Here is a 22,571-nt window from a genome sequence, read left to right on the forward strand (position 1 = left end):
ACCAATCAGACATAGATTTGGTCTTTTCACATAGTCCCATATTTCTTGGAGGCTTTGTTCATTTCTCTTTACTCTTTTTTCTCTAAGCTTCTCTTCTCACTTCATTTCATTCATTTGGTCTTCAATCACTGATACCCTTTCTTCCACTTGATCAAATCAGCTACCAAAGCTTGTGCATGTGTCACATAGTTCTTGTGCCATGGTTTTCAGCTCCATCAGATCACTTAAGGACTTCTCTACACTGGTTATTCAGTTAGAAATTCGTCTAATCTTTTATCGAGGTTTTTAGCTTCTTTGTGATGGGTTCGAACATCCTCCTTTAGCTCGGAGAAGTTTGTTATTACTGATCGTCTGAAGCCTTCTTCTCTCAACTCATCAAAGTCATTCTCCGTCCAGCTTTGTTCTGTTGCTGGTGAGGAGCTGTGTTCCTTTGCAGGAGAAGAGGCACTCGGATTTTCAGAATTTTCAGCTTTTCTGCTCTGGTTTCTCCCCATCTTTGTGGTTTTATCTGACTTCGGTCTTTGATCATGGTGATGTACAGACGGGGTTTTGGTGTGGATGTCCTCTCTGTTTGTCAGTTTTCCTTCTAACAGTCAGGACCCTCAGCTGCAGGTCTGTTGGAGTTTGCTGGAGGTCCACTCCAGACCCTGTTTGCCTGGGTTTCAGAAGCAGAGGCTGCAGAACAGCGAATATTGCTGAACAGCAAATGTTGCTGCCCGATCGTTCCTCTGGAAGTTTCATCTCTGAGGGGTACCCGGCCATGTGAGGTGTCAGTCTGCCCCTACTCAGGGGTGCCTCCCAGTTAGGCTACTCGGGGTTCAGGGACCCACTTGAGGAGACAGTCTGTCCATTCTCAGATCTCAAACTCTGTGCTGGGAGAACCACTACTCTCTTCAAATCTGTCAGACAGGGACATTTAAGTCTGCAGAGGTTTCTTCTGCCTTTTGTTCAGCTAGGTCCTGCCCCCAGAGGTGGAGTCTACAGAGGCAGGTAGCCCTCCTTGAGCTGTGGTGGGCTCCACCCAGCTCGAGCTTCCCGGCCACTTTGTTTACCTACTCAAGCCTCAGCAAATGTGGGCACCCCTCCTCCAGCCTCGCTGCCACCTTGCAGTTCGATCTCAGACTGCCATGCTAGCAATGAGTAAGGCTCCATGGGCATGGGACCTTCCAAGCCAGGCACGGGATATAATTGTACCATTTGCTAAGACCATTGGAAAAGCGCAGTATTAGGGTGGGAGTGACCCAATTTTCAAGGTGCCTTCTGTCACAGCTTTGCTTGGCTGTGAAAGGGAATTCCCTGACCCCTTGCACTTCCGGGATGAGGTGATGCCTTGCCCTGCTTCAGCTCATGCTCAGTGCGCTGCACCCACTGTCCTGCACCCACTGTCCAACAAGCCCCAGTGAGATGAACCCAATCCCTCAGTTGGAAATGCAGAAATCACCCATCTTCTGCGTTGCTCATGCTGGGAGCTGTAGACTGGAGCTGTTCCTATTTGGCCATCTTCCACTTTACCACTTATCATTAGTTTTAAAGAAAAAAAATTGACATAATGGAAATTTTCACTATACCTCAGGAAGGGAATTCAGTGGAAAAGTAAGCTTCCTATTCCCTCTTGACCTTCAGTTTATACTTTTCTTCCTAAGTCAAGTACTACTACTGGTTTCTTATGCTATTTCTAGAACTAGCCTATCTATCTGTTGTCTATTTAAAATAACTCATTATTCACCTTTTATTTGAGCTGCCTTATGGATCTATGTAGTTTTTCTGTCTCTTTTTAAAATTTTTTATGTGGTAGAATACACATAACATAAAATTTACCATCTTAACCATTTTTCAGTGTACAGTTTAGTAGCACCATCTTTCACATTGTTGTGCAACCAATCTCCAAAACCTTTTCATTGTGCAAAACAAATTCTGTATCTATTCAACAGCTCTCCATTCTTCCCTACCCGCAACTCCTGCAACCATCCTTCTACTTTCTGTCTGTCTGAATTTGAATACCTCACATAAGTGGAATCATACAGTATTTGCCTTTTTGACATGGGCTTATTTTACTTAGCATAATGTCCTCCAGTTCCATTCACGTTGCCTTGAAAGACAGGATTTCATTATTTCTTTATGGCTGAAATAGTATTCATCCATGTTGTAGCATGTCAGATTCTCTTCCTCTTTAAGGCTGAATGATATTCCATTGTATGTATATACCAACATTCTATTTATCTAAATTTATCTGCCAATGGATTTTTCGGTTTCCACCTTTTGGCTATTATAAATAATGCTACTGTGAACATGGGAGTACAAATAACTTCAAAGCTCTGCTTGTAATTATTCTGAATATATATCCAGAAGTGGAATTGCTGGATCATATCTTTATTCTATTTTTAATTTTTTGAAGAATTTCTTTTTTTAAGTCACTTTTGATGGTTTGTTCTTTGCCAGAAAATATATTTTTCAATTTTATCAGTGCAGAGTTGTATATAATATTTATATATTTTACTTGTACAATTATATAAAAGTTGTATTATATTTCTATATTCTCATATAATTATCTTCAGTATCCATGTTTGTAACTGTTTCCTCATTTCTCTTTTTCCTCTTTCATGTTTACTATTTTATTGGTCTTTAAAACCTAGACTTTGATTTTGTTGTTGTTGTTGTTGTTTTTGAGACAGAGTCTTGCTCTATCACCCAGGCTGGAGTGGAGTGGCGTGATCTCAGCTTACTGCAACCTCCGCCTCCCAGGTTCAAGTAATTCTCCTGCCTCAGCATCCTGAGTAGCTGGGATTACAGGTGCCGGACACCATGCCCAGCTAATTTTTGTATTTTTAATAGAGATGGGGTTTCACTACGTTGGTCAGGCTGTTCTCAAACTCCTGACCTTGTGATCCACCCACCTCAGCCTCCCAAAGTGCTGGGATTACAGGCATGAGCCACCACGCCTGGCTGTTTCCTAGCATTTAAATTTTTCTGTTTCATTAATTTTAGCTTTCATTTTATTTATATTGTTATTTCTTCAGGCAATGGCTTGGTTCATCTATTTTCAGTTTTTTTTTTTAAAAAACTGTAAAGTGTAAGGCTCTAAATTTTATTTTTTTAGTTACAGGAATTTTTAATATATTCTGGTTATTAATCCCTTATGAGATATATTATTTGCAAGTATTTTCTCCCACTCTGTGGATTGTTGTTTCATCTTCTTGATAGTGTCCTTGATAGACACAAGTTTTTATTTTGATGAAGTCCAATTTATCTGTTTTTTCTTTTGTTGTCTGTGCTCTTTTGGCATCATATACCAGAAATCTTTGCCAAATCCAATGTTGGAAACATTTCTTTCCTATGTTTTCTCCTAGGAGTTTTATAGCTTTACTGTTAAGTTTTGGTCTTTGATCTATTTTGATTTAGTTTTTGTATATGATGTAAGGGAAGGGTCCATCTTCATTCTTTTGCATCTGGATAATCAGTTTTCCTAGCATCATTTGATGAAAAGACTGTTCTTTCTCCATTGAATGGTCTTACTACTTTTTTCAAAAATTGTTTGGTCATATGTGTGAGGTTTCTTTCTAGGCTCTCTATTCCATTGGTCTATATGACTGTGCTTATGCTAGTACCACATTGTTTTGATTACTGTAGCTTTGTAGTAAGTTTTCAAATAAGAAAGTGTGAGTTCCCCAACTTTATTCTTTCTCAAGATACTTCTGACTATTATGTGGTTCTTTGAGATTCATATGAATTTTACGATGGGTTTTTCTCTTTCTTTTTGCAAAAAAGACCATTGGGATTTTGATAGGGGTTGCATTGAATCTGTATATTGCTTTGGGTAATATTGTTACTTTAACAATCTAGGAACATGGGATATCTTTCCATTTATTTATGTTTAATTTCTTTCAGCAATGTTTGTAGTTTTTTATTGTATAAGTTTTTCACCTCATTGATTAATTCCTAAATATTTTCTTTTTGATGCTATCATAAGTGGAAATGTTTTCTTAATTTCCTTTTTGTATTTTTCATTGTGAATGTATAGAAATCCACCTGATTTTTGTGTGCTGACTTTGTATTCTATGACTTTGAATTTATTAGCTCTAACAGTTTGTTTTTGGTGTGTATGTGTCATCTTTAGGGATTTCTACATATATATCATCTGTGAATAGACATAATTTTGCTTCTTTCTGTCCAACTTGGATGACTTTTCCATCTTTTTCTTGCCTAATTGCCCTGTCTAGAATTTCTAGTATTATGCCGAATAGAAGTAGAAAAAGTGGGTATCCTCATCCTGTTCCTGATATTAGGGGGAGAACTTTCAGTCTTTCACTATTGAGTATGTTGTTAGCTATTGGTTTTTAATATATGGCTTTTATTATGTTGAGGAAATTTCCTTCTATTCCTAGCTTGAGGTTTTTTTTTTTAATCATGAAATGTGTTGAAATTTGTCAAGTGGTTTTTCTGTATCGATTCAGATGATCATGTGGAGTTTCTTCTTCATTCTATTAATGTGGTGTATTACATTGATTTTTTGTTGTTGTTGAAGCATCTTGTGCTCCTGGAGTAAGTTTCACTTGGTCATGGTGTGTCATCCTTTTAATAGGCTGCTGATTTTGTTGAGTTTTTCATCATTATTCCTAAGGTATATTGGCCTGTAGTTTTCTTGTAGTATTTTTGTCTGGCTTTGGTATCAGAGTAATGTTGGACTCATAGAACTAAGGGGGAGAAGTGTTCCCTTCTCTTTAATTTTTTGGAAGTGTTTGAGAAACTTTCTTCTTTAAATTTTGGGTAGAATCAACCCGTGAAAGCTATCTGGTCCTGACCTTTCCTTTGGGAGCTTTTTGATTACTGATTTGATCCCTTTACTAGTTATAGTTCTATTTAGATTTTCTATTTCCTTATGAGTTAGTTTTGGTAGATTGTGTGTTTGTAGGGATTTGTCCATTTTGTCCAGATTATTCAAATTGTTGGCATACAGTTTTACATGGTATCATCTCATCATCCTTTTTAGTTTTGTAAATAAGTAGTGTCACCAGTTTTTTTTTTTTAATGGAGTCTTGTTCTTTCATCCAGGCTGGAGTGCAGTGACATGATCTTGGCTTACTGCACCCTCCACCTCCTGGGTTCAAGCAATACTCCTGCCTCAGCCTCCCTAGTAGCTGAGACTACAGGTGTGCACCACCATGCCTGTGTAATTTTTGTCTTCTTGGTAGAGACAGGGGCTTTACCACATTGGTCAGGCTGGTCTTAAACTCCTGACCTCAAGAAATTCACCTGCCTCAGCTTCCCAAAGTGCTGGGATTACAGGCATGAGCCACTGCGCCTGGCTGTGTCACCACTTTCCTATATTTAGTAATTTGGTGTTCTTTCTCTCTGTCTCTCTTTATTTATTTTTTGGTTAATCGAACTAGCTAGAGTTTTCTCAACTTTTTCAAAGAATCAGCTTCTGGTTTTTTAATTTGTCTCCATGTTTTTCTGTTCTCTGTTTGTTCTCACTCTAATCTTTACTATTTTCTTCTTTCTGCTAGCTTTGGTGTAGTTTACTCTTTTTCTGGTTCCTTGAGGTGTATGGTTAGGTTATTGAGTTGAGAATTTTCTTGTTTTTTTAATGTAAAAGTTCACAGCTTTAATTTTTTCTTTTAGCCCTGCATTCACTGCATCCTGTAAGTTTTAGTGTATTGTGTTTTCATTTTTATTTGTCTCAAGATGGTTTCTAATTTCCTTCATGATTTTTTCCTTTGGTCTATTGGTTATGATTCACAAATTTTCCCATATTTGTGAATTTGTTAGTTTTTCATCTGCTGTTGGTTTTTCATTTCCATTATGATCAGAAAACATACTTTGTAAGATCTCAATTTCTTTAAATGTATTAAGACTTACTTTGTAGCCTAATATATGGTCTGTTTTGGAGAATGTTCCATGTACACTTGAGAAGAATATATTGTGCTGATGTTGGGTGAGTTTAGGTATTGACATGTTACATTTGAGCATACATGTAGGTGGAGATGTGAGATATTCATTTAGGAGAAAAGCCAGGGGAAGAAATTTATTAATGAACTGTAAAGAGGGGTTGACATTCACAAGAATATGTAATTTTTTTTTGAGAAACAAATTTAGAGCGATAGAACAGCCTTGAATATATTCTTATTTAGAAGGCTGAAGTTTGAATATAGCCTGGAGTGTTAGAAAAGGATGGAACAGTTTATCATAGACCAGAGCCAAGAGAGTATAATATTTAGATTTTAAATATCAAAAAGAAGATATGATCAGCTGAATTCAAAGTTGAAGCCTAGGCATGGTGGCTCATGCCTGTAATCCCAGCACTTTGGGAGGGTGAGGCAGAAGGATCACTTGAGCCCAGGGGTTCAAGACCAGGCTGGCTAACATGGCGAAACCCTGTCTCTACTAAAAATATAAAAATTAGCCAGGCCTGGTGGCAGGCGCCTGTGATCCCAGCTACTCTGGAGGCTGAGGCGGGAGAATCGCTTGACCCCAGGAGGCAGAGGTTGCAAAGAGCTGAGATGGTGCCTCTGCACTCCAGCCTGGGTGACAGAGGAAGACTCCATCTTAGAAAAAAAAAAAAAAGTTCAGAAAACAGCTCCCTTGTTTGGGAAGGACTGTTTTTGATATACCCTTAAAAATTCAATAAAGAAAATAGAAAAAAAAAGTTTTTTTTAATTTGAGAAACATTTAAATGATGACCACTACTTAAATTATGAAATTGGAAACCAGAAATATAAATTATGCACTCTATATAGTATGAGTTTTAGAGGTTGTTAATTTGCTATCATATTAGGTAAATCTGGAATAGAAGAAACTTCATATATTATCTTATCGCTATATTTGAATTCTGTAGAAGTTGTTTCTGGACAGTCTATGAAAAGTTCTTGCTGGCCACGGAGGAAGTAGGCAGCTGACAGAAAGTTCTGCAATTGCCTGTGCCAAACTGTGTAAAGCAAGTACTTACATCAATTGGGAAGATAATGCTGTCATTTTCCTACTTGTTCAGTCCGTGGTGGTTGATCTTAAGGTAACATGCTTATTCTTTCTCTACTACAAAGTTTAAGAAAATTAAATTAATTTTCTAGCATAAGTATTATGTCAAAGAGAATTGCTAACATTAAAGTTCTGATTCTTCTTTGATAAGTTCATAGGACTTGCTTTTGTTGTTACTGCGTTCATCAGTCTAAATGGACTGAGAATATGAAGAAAACACTGTTTTCTTAAATGAGCATAAATATACAGACTTGGGTTTAAAATAATGTGGCAATCAGGGGCTGAAAGGAACCTATATATGGTACAGGAAGAATTGTATCAGACTGATGAACCACAGTATTGGTGCTTTGTGCTGCTTCTGGCAACTGAATTTTACTGCCATCTATGTGGATAATGTGTTGATGTTATTACATATTAGTAAAGAAATACTGCATGGGTATTTAAAGGCTTTTGTTTTCTGTTGGGGTTTTTATAGAACCTGCTTTTTAATCCAAGTAAGCCATTCTCAAGGGGCAGTCAGCCTGCAGATGTGGATCTTATGATTGACTGCCTTGTTTCTTGCCTTCGTGTGAGCCCTCACAACAACCAAGTTTAAGGTGAGGGCACTGGTTTTTATCTAACTATGTTTACTGATGCCGTTATCCTTTATAAACGGAAAGACTAGAGGGATAACAGGTTCACCTCTATCGGCATTTCTCACTATTACGTATTGATGTTCATTTCAAGACCTTAAAAACTTAGTGTTTTTTTAAAAACTTTCTGTTTGCTGTTCTTTTTGACTTCATTTGTATTACTGAGTATTTTTCTCATAGAAATAATCTGCTTTTTTTTCTTTTTCTGTAGATCTGCCTGGTGCAGAATTCACATTCTACATTTCACTATGTGCTGGTAAATTCACTCCATCAAATCATCACCAATGTAAGTCCAATAGGCATTGCTAAACTACTAAAAAAAAAATTTCATTATTTTCTTTGCATATTTCTTTTTACGAAATGCACTCTTGGTTTTCAAAAAGGTTCTGAATTTAGATGTACGGAATAGGAAAATTTCTCCACGGTGATTATATTTGATAATTGATAAATACTTGTATTTTTCATAGTAAGCCTTGACCGAAGGGCCCATATTAAGGAAGATGGAGTTAATAAGATGCTTTGGAAAGATAAATCTAAAGCATTTTATTCAGATCAAAAGCCCTAGAGAAAAATGGCACTGAAAATATAATATAAAATTTTCATCCCAAAGCTTTTCAAACATATTATTTGAATACTCTTAGCCCTTTCACAGCATTTGATACGTTGACTTGCCACCTTACCATTTAAGTTAAAAGTAATAGTATTTATGTTGTAGTCCAGTATAGCACATTGACAAAATGATGGGACTATATTTGATGGTACTTTAAAACCTTTTGATCTTAAATTTATTCATATTGTAAAATTTCATTTTTCTTAAAATAAAATATTAACATACTTTAAAAGAGGTATTCACAAGATACAAAAGCATATCAAACAAAATAAGTGAAATCATTAAAAGGTACTTGGGAAAACTTCAACTCTGATATGGTGACATTAAATAGAGAGCAAAACTTTATCAGATTTGGACTGTGGATTTTTAAAATTCTAATTATGAACAACCCAGTTTTGAAAGTTCTCAGATGTTGGCCAGGCGCAGTGGCTGATGCCTGTAATCCCAGCACTTTGGGAGGCCAAGGTGGGTAGATCATGAGGTCAGGAGTTCAAGCCTGGCCAAGATGGTGAAACCCCATTTCTACTAAAAATACAAAAAATTAGCCAGGTGCGGTGGCAGGCGCCTGTAATCCCAGCTACTCGGGAGGCTGAGGCAGGAGAATTACTTGAACCTGGGAGGCGGAGGTTGCAGTGAGCTGATATCACGCCATTGCACTCCAGCCTGGGAGACAAGAGTGTGACTTCATCTCAAAAAAAAAAAAAAATGGTTTAGCACTTATTACTTAGTCATTGCTTCCATATTTGTGTACATTGCTATTGGTCCCATAAATTGATACATTTCTTGCAGTCTTTTTGGAACGCTATTTGGCAGGAGCTATACAAACATTTCATTTTTTTTGTACAAATAATTAAATTTCTATGACTTTAAAAATGTTATGAATATAACTCAAAAGGAAAAAGCTGCACACATAGGTACTTATTGCTCTTGATTACAATAGGAGAATATTAGAAGAACTTTACTAGGAGGAGAATGGGTTAATATTCAATAATGAGAATGGTATTTTAACTTGGTGAGCTGATAAACATTCATTAAAACCTATGTAGGGCCGGGCGCAGTGGGTCTCGCCTGTAATCCCAGCACTTTGAGAGGCTGAGGTGGGTGGATCATAAGATCAGAAGTTCAACATCAGCCTGGCCAAGATGGTGAAACCTGTCTCTACTAAAAATACAAAAAAAAATTAGCTGGGTGTGGTGGTGGACCCCCGTAATCCCAGCTACTTGGGAGGCTGAGGCAGAGAATTGCTTAAACCTGGGAGGCGGAGGATGCAGTGACCCGAGATCACATCAATGCACTCCAGCCTGGGCCACAGAACGAAGCCACGTCTCAAAGAAAAAAAAGACAAAAAAAAAACCTATATAGATCTGCGGGGCATGGTGGCTCATGCCTGTAATCCCAGCACTTTGGGAGGCCAAGGCGGGCTAATCACGAGGTCAGGAGATCAAGACTATCCTGGCTAACATGGTGAAACCCCATCTCTACTAAAAATACAAAAAATTAGCTGGGCGCGGTGGCGGGCGCCTGTAGTCCCAGCTACTCGGGAGGCTGAGGCAGGAGAATGGCGTGAACCCGGGAAGCGGAAGTTGCAGTGAGCCGAGATCGCGCCACTGCACTCTATCCTGGGTGACAGAGCAAGAGTCTGTCTCAAAAAACAATAGCAACAACAACAACAACAAAAACCTATATAGATCACATAGCAATATGGAAAAACATGATACGTCAAGTGAGTATACTGTGTTTATTGGCTTCGTTAAAACGTGGAAAATACAAAAAAAGGGAATATGAAAAGAAAATCAAAGCAGGGAAAAGGCTAACACGTTTTCTTTCAATATATATTTTTAAAGTTTTATCAAACAAAAATATAGAGAATTTGTCACTTGAAAAAGCTACTGCCAGTAAATTGTACCAAGTTTTGGTACAATAGTAGCAAATTTGATTTTTAATTTGTGTTTTTTTTTTGATATGAGAGCTTTAAATTAATAGTTTTTTGAGATTCTAACAATTAATTGCAATTTTCATTAAATATCTCAAAGTAATTACAATAACAATGTTTGAAATGAGATAATATGGGTCTGGCCTTTATACGTTGATAAATTGACCAAGGACTGAAAGGAATGTCCAGAGCTTCACAGTGTCTGCTGGGTTGGGGGTGGAGGGGGGTGGGAGGAATGTGAGTTGGGATTGTAGAATTGGAGTTAAGATAGGATCAGTTTGAAGGAAGAGTTTACGTTTTATTCTTTATATCTTTGATGGTTTTAATTTATGTAATAATCTATATGTTATATATTGTAAGTGAATTATTTAATTCCTGTTAATGTTCTCTGAACCAAATTCCAATTTCAGTTCTATGGTCCACTGAAATACTTTAGAATGGATAATCTGTTATGAAATACAAAATCCATTTTGCTTCCTCTCTCTTGATTTTGAAAAATAGTTGCTCTTTTCTGTTACAAGAGACTTTGTGGCAAGTGAGACAATTTTTACTTATCTTTTGCTGTGTGTATTAATTTTGGCAAGCCCTTCTTACTTGGGGATTAACTTTTTGTTTCATAGAGTTCTTTAATATCTGTTGAAATTATTTTGTTTGTTTCTTAAAGGAATTTTTACAGTTGTATATTGTTCTGAATTCATCATTTAGCTTTATATGGTTATGCCAGTTAGAGTAAGAATGATGAGAATAAAATGATATCATTCTGTCTATATTATTCCCTAGAGGTTTGTGTTCACCAGAGTTTATCTCTTTTTACCTTTTACTATGTATTAAAACTACAAATGAAATAGCTCAATTTCTTAGCATTTATACAATAAGTACTCCAGCGTTATGTTTACCAAACATGTTTGAGTGAGTCTTCTCTTTGCCTTTCTCTTTTTAAAAAAATTCAGGCTCGCTGGTTCTTCGTCAGTTAGATAGCATTGATTTGTGGAATCCTGATGCTCCTGGAGAAACATTTTGGGAGATTAGATATATGTACTTTTATTCTTTAAATTCAACTTTTAAATTTTATTTTGTATTTTTTGTCTTGAAATATTAACTCTATAGTATTTAGTATATTGTAAAACTTACACTTCCAAAGGTTTTATGATTTTGTATTTTTTTGACTTCAAATTATTAGAATTTCTTGTTTTAACTGTAAAAAAAAGTGTCACAGCAATTTAGAAAATAAGTTTTAAGAATAGTGCTAAATTTTGTCACCCAAACATAAGTACTGTTGTTTGGTATATTCCCTTTTTCAGATTTCAATGTGGTTACTACTGTGATTTAAATAGATTTTCGCAGTTTTAAGCCTAGAATGATAAAATTTTGTAAAAATATTGTTTTTTCAGTTTTTTAAGCTGTGTGATCTTTCACAAACTTTCTGTAATACCAATGCTTTTGATGAATGAATTAATCATGGACACCTGCTTAGAAGACAAAAATATATACAGAATTTTGTGGTCTACTTCCTAGATTATATAAGTCATTACATTTTCATGAGCATAAAGTCACCACACTGAGGAAAATGGAAATGTGTAAACCTCAATTTTGCCATTATCTTATAGGAATGGGTGTGCTAAGTTACTTGGCAGCTGAACTAAACCTTACTCTAGAGCAATGCTCTCCAATAGTAATATAATGAGAGCCCCATATGTTAAAGTTTCCTACATTAAAGAGTAAAAAGAAGCAGGTAAAGTTAATTGTATTAAATTTTATTTAACCCAGTGTATATTATCTGTAATATAATTTCAACATGTAATCAATATAAAAGTTATTAATGACATATTTCATTGTCTTTTTTAAATAAAGTCTTCGAATTTTGGTGTGTCTTTTATACTTGCAGCACATCTCAATTTGAACAAGCCACACTTAAAGTCCTCGATAGCCATGTGTGGCTGCCCAGTGGCTACCATGTTAGACACTGCAGCTCTAGAGTAGGGATCAGGAAACTTTTCTCTTAAGGCCAGATAGTAAATATTTTAGGCTTTGCGGGTCATACAGTTTCTGTCATAACCATTCAGTTCTGCCTCTGAAGCATGAAAGTGGCCACAGACAATATGTGAATGAACGGGAGTGGCTGTGTTTAACTAAGACTTTATATTTACAATAGCAAGTGATAGGCTGGATTTGGCCTATGGATGGTAGCTTGCAGACCCGCTGTCCTCATTCAGCTACCTCTGTCCCCCAGGGGAGTGCCTAGGTGGCCAGAACCTCCTCTGGGCTTCAGCCCATGCTGCTTAGGTCCGGGGTCCCTTGGGGAGTCTCTGAACGTGCACCTCACAGTCTCACGTTTGTGTGGTGGACGATGTGCACATGCCTGCCCATCCTGGGTGGAATCCTCATATGCTTGAGAGTCTAACACACTTCTAATAACTCATGAGGAAGACAAAATTATAAAGGAACTTTTCAAATACTTAGAACTGAAGAATAATAAAAATACTACATAGCAAAATGTGTAGAATGTAGTTAAAGTTCATTGTATACAGGGAAATGTAGCCTTTTAAAGACAGACTGGAAAAGAAGAAAGGCTACAAATTAATGAGTTAAGCTTCCAACTTAAGGACAAAAGAGGCAAGGCATGGTGGCTCACGCCTGTAATCCCAGCACTTTGGGAGGCTGAGGTGGACAAATCACCTGAGATCAGAAGTTCAAGACTAGCGTGACCAACATGGCAAGACCCCGTCTCTACTAAAAATACAAAAATTAACTGGGCATGGTGGCGGGCGCCTGTAATCCCAGCTACTCAGGAGGCTGAGGCAGGAGAATCGCTTGAACCTGGGAGGCAGAGGTTGCAGTGCGCCAAGTCAGACCCTGACTCACGCTACCGCCCCTGCCACCCCCAGTTGTTTCAGAAGTGCTGCCTGGTGCAGAGGATCCTGGAGGCCTGGGAAGCCAATGACCACACACAGTAAGAGCCACTCGGACATGGAGGGACCCAGCCTGGCCAGTCAGGGATGCAGAAACGCAACTCAGCCGGGCACTGGTGATGCTGCGTGCAGGACTGCACGCTCTGGTGGAGCGCTGGGTGTGCGACACAGCTCCACACTCTGAGGCTGCCATGCAAGGGGAGCTCCTACTGGGTGGACAGCTGCAAATGCTACTTGGGGAGGGGACACAGGGAGCTGACAGGAAGCAGTCCCATCCCCACCAGGCACCTGCTCTCGCCCCTGCCCAGCCTGGCTTGCCTAGGCTTTGCCCTCTTGCAGGTACCCTGTCCATTCCTGATCTTCTCCCAAGAACTCGGGTGCTCCATCAGCACTCGCACATGGGGACACGTTATTTTGGTCTTTCCGTGTCTTCTGCTTAATGGGTGCTCCCTCTGGTCAGGACACATGTCCTGCTTATTGTCCTGGACCCAAAGCCATCCCCACCCATTCATTGTCCTGCTGGGAGCTGTCTGGCTCTGGGCGATATCAGGAGGGACTCACTGGAGCTGGGAGGGGTTTGAGTGCAGCTGTGGGGAAGCAGAGGCTCAGCTGGGCTGCACAGCATGGAGGTCCCGCCCGACCCTCCCTGCAGGGTGCTGAGCCTGAGCTTTGCAGCTGACAGCGTGGGCTCAGCTCCTGCGCCACTGCTGCCACCAGCAAGGCTCAGGCCACACCACGACCTTTCTGCCTCCGTTTCCCTGTCTGTAAAATGGGATGAGAGCAGTGTCTGTCTCCACGTCTGTCTCAGTGGCACTTTTGGTAGTGAGGTTGGGGTGAGCCTGCTTCACGTGGCAGGTGCTGCTCAAACAGAAGTGTCTTGGAGGCAGGGCCAGGGGCACGGGCTCTGGGCAAGGGCCGGGCACTTGCTCTGGAGGTGAACCTGGAGGCCTGTGCCACTTGGCTCACCGGGTCATGGGTCTGGCAAGGTTGGGGACAGGCAGCCACCCTGATGGTGCCTGTGGCTTTTAGGGCAATGGGTGGCATGAGTCATCCTCACGCAGATCGCCAACGTGCTGGTGCAGAACCTGGAGCAGGGCTCTGTGCAGACGCACATCAGCGAAGTCATCTGAGGTGAGCCCCCCACCTGGTCATCCTTTTGCTGGTCGTGGGCACCGGGGCTCTGAAGGAGCTGCTGCCTGAGGCTCCCCTCTGCCTGTCAGCAGGTGCTGATTGCACTGACAGTGAAAGACCCCGCAGCCGTCTCTGTCCTCTCACTTCCCACATCAGATCTGTCCTCAGGGGGACCTGGGTCTCATGTGTCAGTTCTGTTGGGCAGACTTCTGTGGAGACCCTACCAGGCGTCAGCATGTAGCACAAGAGACAGTCCCTGCTGGGGGCAGTTGGTGACTCCGGAGCTGGTGCTCCGAAGCCATTAGGGCTGCCAGGCTCCTTGCAGCTCATGGAGTCCTGCCTGGGTGCAGGCAGTCCTGGCCGTGTGCCAGCTTTGCTCTGCATTCAGGTGGTTGGAGAGTCTCACATTCTCACTCAGGTGTGAGATTTCATAGCACAAGTCTCAGGGAAACAGGTAGCACCCTGTTTCTTAAGAGCACAGTGGGTTAGGTGGACACAGGCACACCACATGTGTGGCAGAGGCGGGCCCAGCCATGGCCCCTCCTCCCTATACCGGTACAAGGTGAGGAAGCTCTGGATGGTCCTCCCCGCACCCCAGGACCATAGGGTGAGGGGTCTCCTGGGTTGGGCCCCATTAGCCCCTAGCAAGGTCAGGCCTGCCGGCCGCTGTCACAAATAATAAGAGCAGGGCAAGAGGAGGGCAAAAGAGATGGGTGGAGGTGGAGGCCAGGGAGGGCTCCCCAGGGCAGGGTGGTTTAGGGAGGCGAGGGGCAAGCAGGAAGCTCTTGGATCATCCCATACAGTCTCCTGATTGTGAATCCTTCCAGGGTTCTGACCTCCCCGGAAAAACAGACAGGACACACACCCAGGCCTGCAGGCTGCTGCTGAGTTTGGGCCTGTGAGGCAGGGTGAAGGAAGCTTGCTGCTTTCTCAGATTCTGTTCCACAGCTTCTGCGTTTCTGGGAGTTCCTCAGAATGGGCTTCCACACCAACAGACTTGGAACTCAGTTGCCCACTGAGGTCTCGGTAGGGGCAGAAGTGCCCACCACCCTGCCCACAGTTGCTGCACATCAATCTCACTGTGGCCCCAGGCCCCTCCGGACACGCGACTATGCTGACTCCTTCCCATCCAGCAAAGCTCCTGCTTCAGGCCCTCAGATGGACTGACCACAGTAGCACCGTCCCATCCTCCTAGACCCAGGATGCACCTGCCGGAGCGCCTGAGTGCCCTGAGCCATCTGCAAGGGGTCTCCCAGGGCTCACCAGGCAGCACTTTCCTTGCAGGGCTCCCTGTGGATTGCCATGGCTGCTAGGAGAGCTTCGTGGAGGAGACGCTGACGGAGACCAACTGCAGGAACACTGTGGACTTGTTGAGGAGGCTTGGGGCTGCGCCCTCGGCGCCTGCATGGTGCTGGGACGCAGGAGGCTCGGGGCTGCCCCCTTGGTGCATGCACGGTGCTGGGACACTGTCAGACACTCCTGTCTTTGCCCTGAAGCAGAGGCCAAGAGAGGCACAAGGGCCGCACACCTGCCTGCTCCTCTTGGACGCGGGTGCCCGAGCATACCCTGCAAGTGTGCAGTCTGTCCTCCAGGCTGATGCCTGCAACACAGACCCCGTCCTGTGCCACACCCAGGGCTGGTCTCTGAGGACCTCTGTGCAGAGCCGGTGTTGGCCCCAGGTCCCTTCCCTCCCAGTCCAGGAGCTGTAGCTTGTTGGCAGAGGGCTCCATATGCCTGAGACCAACCTGCCCCCTGCACATGGATGTTGGGCTGTCACGGGGCCTTGGCCTCACCTGGGCACCTCCTTACACAGCAAGGCCTCCTGGGCCCAGAGATCTGATGAGTGACATGCTGGGCGGGGTCTGGGAGCCCTGGGCTGGGCAGGGTCTGGGGCGCTGGGCTGGCTCACACACCCACCCCATCTGGCCTGTGTTTTAGGCAAGCACTCACTACCTTCACTCCTGGAGTGAGGACATTGAGGGTGCTTTCCCTAATGAGCTGTCCCTTCAGCAGATGAGGGCGTGGCCAGCCCCTGCACCCTGCCGGGCCCTTCCTGGCACCTGTGTGCTTTCTGCTTGGTCCTCCAGACAAGTCTCTGATGGCATCTCACTAGCAAAAGGGAGAGGGGGCTCATCTCCGAGCACGTATGGGGTGGGGTGGGTCTGAGGGGAGAACTCCAAAGTCACTCCACCTTGATGAGAGCACTGAGGACACAGCAGATAAACTCGAAAGTCAAAGAATATGGGACGTATCTCGGATGTGAGCACAGTGAGCACGCGGCCTGAGTTTCGGTAGAATCCTGAGCCCTGAACAGTCAGAGTTTACTGCCCACTTTTGCTGGAGGAGAAGCTCCTGAACAACTAGAGAGACTGTGGTTCCCAAAGAGCAGCCTGTAGGCCTGAGGACTGCTCTATGACCGGCGTCAGTCCCTGCCTCCCTCCCTCCGTCCCTCCTTCCCTCCTTCCTTCCCAGGCCTTCTCTGACTACCAGATCCAGCAGATGACGGCCAACTTTGTGGATCAGTTTGGCTTCAATGATGAGGAGTTTGCAGACCATGACAACAACATCAAGTGAGTCCACTTGGATGCCCCCTGCACGAGGCGCGACTCCCCCTCCTCGCTGCTGAAGTCCCATGGGGGCAGCTCCCTTAGTTCTTGCCGGGAGATAACAGGTGTTTCCAGTTGCATGAGGGTGCTGAGGCCCCCAGTGAGCACCGGGGAGGAGCACTGAGGCCTCAGATGAGCACCGGGGGAGGAGTCCTGAGGCCCCAGATGAGCACCAGGGGAGGAGCACTGAGGCCCCAGATGAGCACCGGGGGAGGAGCGCCGAGGCCCCAGATGAGCAGTGGGGGAGGAGCACCGAGGCCCCCAGATGAGCAGTGGGCGGGGCAGGGAGCGCCGAGGCCGTCCCCCTTGCTCTTGCAGCGCCCCATTTGACAGGATCGCGGAGATCAACTTCAACATCAACACTGACGAGGACAGTGTGAGCGAGCGGGGCTGTGCGGGGTCATGCAGGCACCCTTTTCCCAGGCAGCTCAGGCCGCGCCCATGGCTCTGTCTGTCGTGGGCCTGTGCGGTGGGGCTGGGAGAGGCCCCTCTGTGGAGCTAGGAACAGTCGCTTTTCTTGACCCTCCCCATCATGCCCTCCAGCCCATGGCGCCCACATCCTGAACTAAGCCCCTCTGGGAGCCCTGTGGGGAGAGCGCCTCCTGTCTCCCCCAGACCCTCTGGAAACTGACCTTGGCGTTTTACTCTGCAGCCCAGCGCAGCTCTGAGGCCTGCTGCAGCGACCGCATCCAGCACTTTGATGAGAACGAGGACATCTCGGAGGACAGCGACACTTGCTGTGCTGCCCAGGTGAAGGCCAGAGCCAGGTGCGGGGCCTGCCCATCTCCCCAAAGCCTCTGCCGAGGAGGTGCAGCCCCCAGAACACCCGTCAGATGCCCAGACGCCCTGCTGTTTGTTATGCCGGCTCGCAGAGCAAGCACACCGGTCCTGCAAGCACTGGCGCCCAACGCAGCGGGTGACCCTCAGGAGCTCGGAGCTGAGGCCTGGAGCGACTCGTGCTCCTCACTCAGGGCATTCTGTGCTCACCCTCAGCCTGGAGCCTGCTACTGTCACTGACCCTCAGTGTTAGGCATCCGTCCTGGGCCACCAGGCATCTGACTCTGCATCTCCCCGAGGTTTGGAGCCCCCCATGCTTCAGAAAGCTGCTCAAAGAATGGCCCGGAGTGCGGAGGCCAGGATGGGAAGGCGAGCTTGGAAGCAGACCATGATGCGCCTGGGGCAGGTGCCCCCCAGACCCTGGAAAGAACAAAGCCCCTCCTCTGGAGGGTGACTCAGAAGGTGGTGCTGTGGGGCAGGGGCCGGGGACATGTGTGCTGGGGACAGGACATGGTACCCTGGCCTAGGGGTGTGGAGGCTTCATTTGGAGCTGAGGCATTTGGGGCTCACTGTGGCCTGAAACCTGCATCTCCAGCTCTTTCCCAGCCATCCTGAGTAGGGGTCTGTGCTGCCCTGTGCCCGGCACAAGGTGGTCTCCTGCCCCTGCCTCTCGGTTGTTGTCACTCTGCCACTGTCACCAAGGTTGGTGGGTGGTGTCCACCTAGTCCCCATCGTCCACCCGGCCCCCACACAATGCGACACAGGCCTGATGCCCACCCCAGCACAGCAGCACAGGCTGGCCTCCACCCTCACGGCTGACATCTAGGGCAGGAGCCAGTCCACCCCGCAGGCTGCACGGCTGATAAGACCCCTCTCCTTACCCCTGCTCTGGGGGCAGCACTGACCCACTCAGGACTTTGGGGAGGGGGCAGGGATCTCTGTTAGGAGGTGCCGAGCTCTTAGCTGAGGCCAAAAGAGAGAGCAAGGGCAACACCCTGGGGAAGCAGGAACGTCCCAGATAGGAGGAAGGCGGCTCATCCTTGAGGCCAGGGAGGGCCCGGTGGTGCTTGGTGAGCTGCCATCTCTGTTGGATGCGGTCCTGGATAGGACAGGGCAGTGGCATCACCTCCACACTGTCAGCGTCAGCCCTGCTGGAGGCCTAGGGGCCCTCAGGTGCCTGACTGAGCCCTGGATCATGGAGGGTAGTGGCATCGCCTCCACACTGTCAGTGTCAGCCTTGCTGGAGGCCTGGGGGCCCTCAGGCGCCTGACTCAGCCCCGGATCATGGAGGGCAGTGGCATCACCTCCACACTGTCAGTGTCAGCCCTGCTGGAGGCCTGGGGGCCCTCAGGCGCCTGGCTGAGCCCCGGTTCACACGCCCCATGGATGTTGGCAGCTTGTCAGGACCCTCGAGCTGTCCCCTGTTATTCTCTGAGGTGCTGAGGGGCACTGCCTGGGCCTCCCTCCTGGAGCAGCCCCATGTTCCTGTCAACCTCTGTGGGGCCCCCGGTGGGGGGTGCGCTGCCTCCCCTTTGCCTGCAGCACCCCAGACAGGCCTGCCCTCACCTGGCCACTGTGTCTCTCACCCAGCAGACACCATATGGATGACAGTGTTTGATAAGCCAGCAAACTCGACGCCCATAGCCCCAGGAGTGGTGAGGGACATGGGTTCCAGTGTGTGGGCAGCTGGCACCTCAGCTCCAGAGGAGAAAGGCTGGGCCAGTTCACCGAATTCCAGCCTTTCTGCTGGTAACAAATGCATTGGCAGGAGGGGGCCGTGTCAGGAAGTGCCTGTCAGGGTCAGGAGGTGCCCGTCCCCCGGGACTGACCCTGTCCTCGTCCTTGTCTGTAGCTCTGAGTCAGGGCCCAGGTGCAGCTCTCTGATGGACACAAAACACAGCCAGGCTGAGGCAGCCAGAGCCAAGGCCTCGAGAAAGCCTGTGAGTAGTAGCAGTGCAGGAGGCACCCAGCCTCCTGCAGAGGCCTAGCCTTGCCCAGTTTAAGGCCTGAGGCCAGCTGGCCCCCCTCCTTGGGGTCAGTGGGAGGAGGTGGCCAGGACCCCGCATGCTGCTAGGTCTCTTGTGACATTGGGGTTTGATACAGCAGTGGGACTGGAGCAGCCACGTGCAGATGGGGAGGCCCCCAGAGGGGAGGCAGCAAGGCCATTGGGCTGGCCCTGAGCCCCGTCTGAGCAGGTGGCACAGCCCAGGTCTGTACCCTTGGTTCTAGACAGCAGCACCAGGACCCCAGCATTGAGATGTGTGTGGGTGGGTTGCTGGCAGGAAGCCATTCTGGGGCCTGATCAGAGCCCCTGGCCCCCAGGCCCCTAGTCAGGCCGAGAGGCTCCCCCAGACAAGGCTGAGAGCTCCAGGCGAGCGACAGCTGGCTTCCAACACTGGTGTCCCCGGTGCTTGAAGGAGCTGTGGCAGGACCACACAAGGCAGAGCGGGCCCCTTCCTGAGCCTCTGCGTCCTCATGTGAGACCAGGGCACATTGCCCTGTATCATGGAGGAGGCAACAGTGTTGCTTGTGTGGAGACCACATGGAAGGTGTGTGAGCCTGTTAGCCTCGTCATGCGGTTTCCACACAGGTACACATGTGCAGGCAACAGGCTGCATGTGAGAGGGCTACACATAAGGGATCCCTATGGCCGGGGTTGCCACACCCTGTGGCCCCTCCTGCCTCACTGGACAGCACAGGCCTCCTACTCTGCAGTCAACTCAGCTTCTCCATGTACCTCCGTGTACCTCCGTGTGTGTCACCAGGAAGGCCCCCCTGCTGGCCTCTGACAGCAGCTCCTGTGGGGGCTCCGACAGCGATACATGACGACCAGAAGGCAGTGAGTGCCATGGATGCTGTGAACACGTGTCCGGGCTGGGAGGCCCCCCGCCCCCGCTGCCCACAGTGGCCAGGACAGAGGAGGCTGTCAGCAGGTGTGTGGGGCATGGGGGGTAGGTGGGCAGGCCTGCCTGGGTGCAAAGGCTGCGGCTTCCAGGCTCTGTCCCCAGCTCTTAGCTCCCTTGGGAGCAGGCTGAGGCCGGGCCAGGGGTCTTCTCCACACTGCTTCCCCGATGGCCCCGTGACCCCTTACAGGCTGGCTCGGGGTGGTCATGCCCATGCATTTAAATAGAGGCGGGATGGGAGGAGTGTGGGGGCTTCCTTCTTGGACAGAACATCTGTGTTCTCTGTTGTGAGTGGTTAAGACAAGAAGACAGGGCCTGGATGTCCCAGACAGTCCCCCAGGGACTTGGTGGGGGCAGCCCCTACCCCAGATCCCAGTTAGAGAGAACAGCCCAGCTCTTGGGGCTCTGGGCCTGGCTGAGCTGCCTGGGATCTGGGTACCCTGGTGGTTGGGGAGGGGCACAGACTTTAAGTCCAGCAGGTAAGCAGGCATCTGTGGAGCTCATGCAGACCTCGCCTGCTGCTCCCCTTCCATGGGAGGCCTAGATTTCCAGATGCCTCAGAAGCCAGGACAGTAGGATGGGGGGGCGGGGGCCTCAGGACTGCACTTGGGGCATCCAAACCCTGACTGAGTGTTGGAGGCAGCTTGCAGATGGGCAGAGGCTCAGGCTCCCTTGAGCCTCCAAGAGCCATTCCTGGGGAGAGAGTGGAGAGGGAGGCGCTCCCTGTGAGGAGGCTGGAGTCTGGCCAGCCCCTCCAGCAAGCTGAATCCCATCCATCCCCCCACAGGAAGAAGGTCCCTGGCATCCTTCAGTGAACAGATACCTCTTCTGGCCTTTGGGGTCAGGGGTTGGGAGTTTAGCAGGAGGGCAGGACAGCTGGGGTAGATGCTAGGGCCAGGTAAACCTGAGGGGGAAGGTAGGACTGGGCTTGAAGTGGGGAGGAGGGCACACCCGGCAAGGGCAAAGCTGTGCAGAGGCCCTGGGGCCTGAGCTCCCAGTAGGTCCAGGCAACAGTGGGGAAGTCCTTGGGCTGGATTCCTCTAGGAGAGGACAAGGTGCCTTTCACACCTGGCGATGCATCCCAGTCACTCCTGTTTCCATGCTTGTGAAGGGCCTGCCTGGAGTGGGGTGAGGGTGCCCCCAGCCTCACTGCCCAATGCAGCTCAGCCTGCAAGCGTCCCACCTGTCCTACCTTCCCCCGACAGGCGGGGCAGGTCTGACACCTCAGAGGACCCTGCCCACTGACCCCCAGCAGTCCTGGAGGGTCTGTGTGGTATTGGGGCTCTGGGCATCTCCCCCAGCCAGGCTGCAAGCTCAGCGCCAGGCTGGCTCTCCCTGCCCTGTTGACCAGCAGGCCATGTCTGTGCTCACAGCTCCTCCCCTTGTTTGGCCACGCTGCCGTCAGGGCATCTGCAGCAAGTGGGGGGCACAACACGGGAAATGGGGCCAAGGCCACAGCAATGGATGTCCCGATGCTGCCAGTCACTGGAAAGCCCAGGCCAGAGCCCCTCGGGTTGAAAGTCATACAGAGTTCCTGCGTGGGCTTCATTCCTTCTTAAAGTTTAGTCACTGAAATTCTTAAAAATCTTTATCCAGCCAGGCATGGTGGCTCACGCCTGTAATCCCAGCACTTTGGGAGGCCGAGGCAGGTGGATCATGAGGTCAGAAGTTCGAGACCAGCCTGGCCAATATGGTAAAACCTGTCTCTACTAAAAATACAAAAATTAGCTGAGCGTGGTGGCACACGCCTGTAGTCCCAGCTACTCGGGAGGCTGAGGCAGGAGAATCACTTGAACCTGGGAGGTGGAGGTCGCAGTGAGCCAAGATCATGCTACTGCACTCTGGCCTGGGCCTCAGAGTGAGACTCCATTTCAAAAAAAAAAAAAAAAAAAAATCTTTACCTTCGGCTGGGTGTGCTGGCTCACACCTGTAATCCCAGCACTTTTGGGAGGCCGAGGTGGGCGGATTGCCCAAGCTCAGGAGTTTGAGACCACCCTGGGCAACATAGCAAAACCCCACATCTACTAAAATACAAAAAATTAGGCGGGCATGGTGACGCATGCCTGTAGTCCCAGCTACTCGGGAGGCTGAGGCAGGA

At 47.2% G+C, this 22,571-nt stretch overlaps 1 pseudogene; it reads left to right on the top strand.

Moving 5' to 3' along the window:
• Positions 1–20,525, top strand: part of LOC100615530 (serine/threonine-protein phosphatase 6 regulatory subunit 2-like) — a 31,654-nt pseudogene extending 11,129 nt beyond the window's left edge.
• Positions 20,526–22,571: the final 2,046 nt, after the last annotated feature.

The sequence above is a fragment of the Pan troglodytes genome, chromosome 22 (genome assembly GCF_028858775.2).
Source record: "Pan troglodytes isolate AG18354 chromosome 22, NHGRI_mPanTro3-v2.0_pri, whole genome shotgun sequence".
Classification (NCBI taxonomy): Eukaryota; Metazoa; Chordata; class Mammalia; order Primates; family Hominidae; genus Pan; species Pan troglodytes.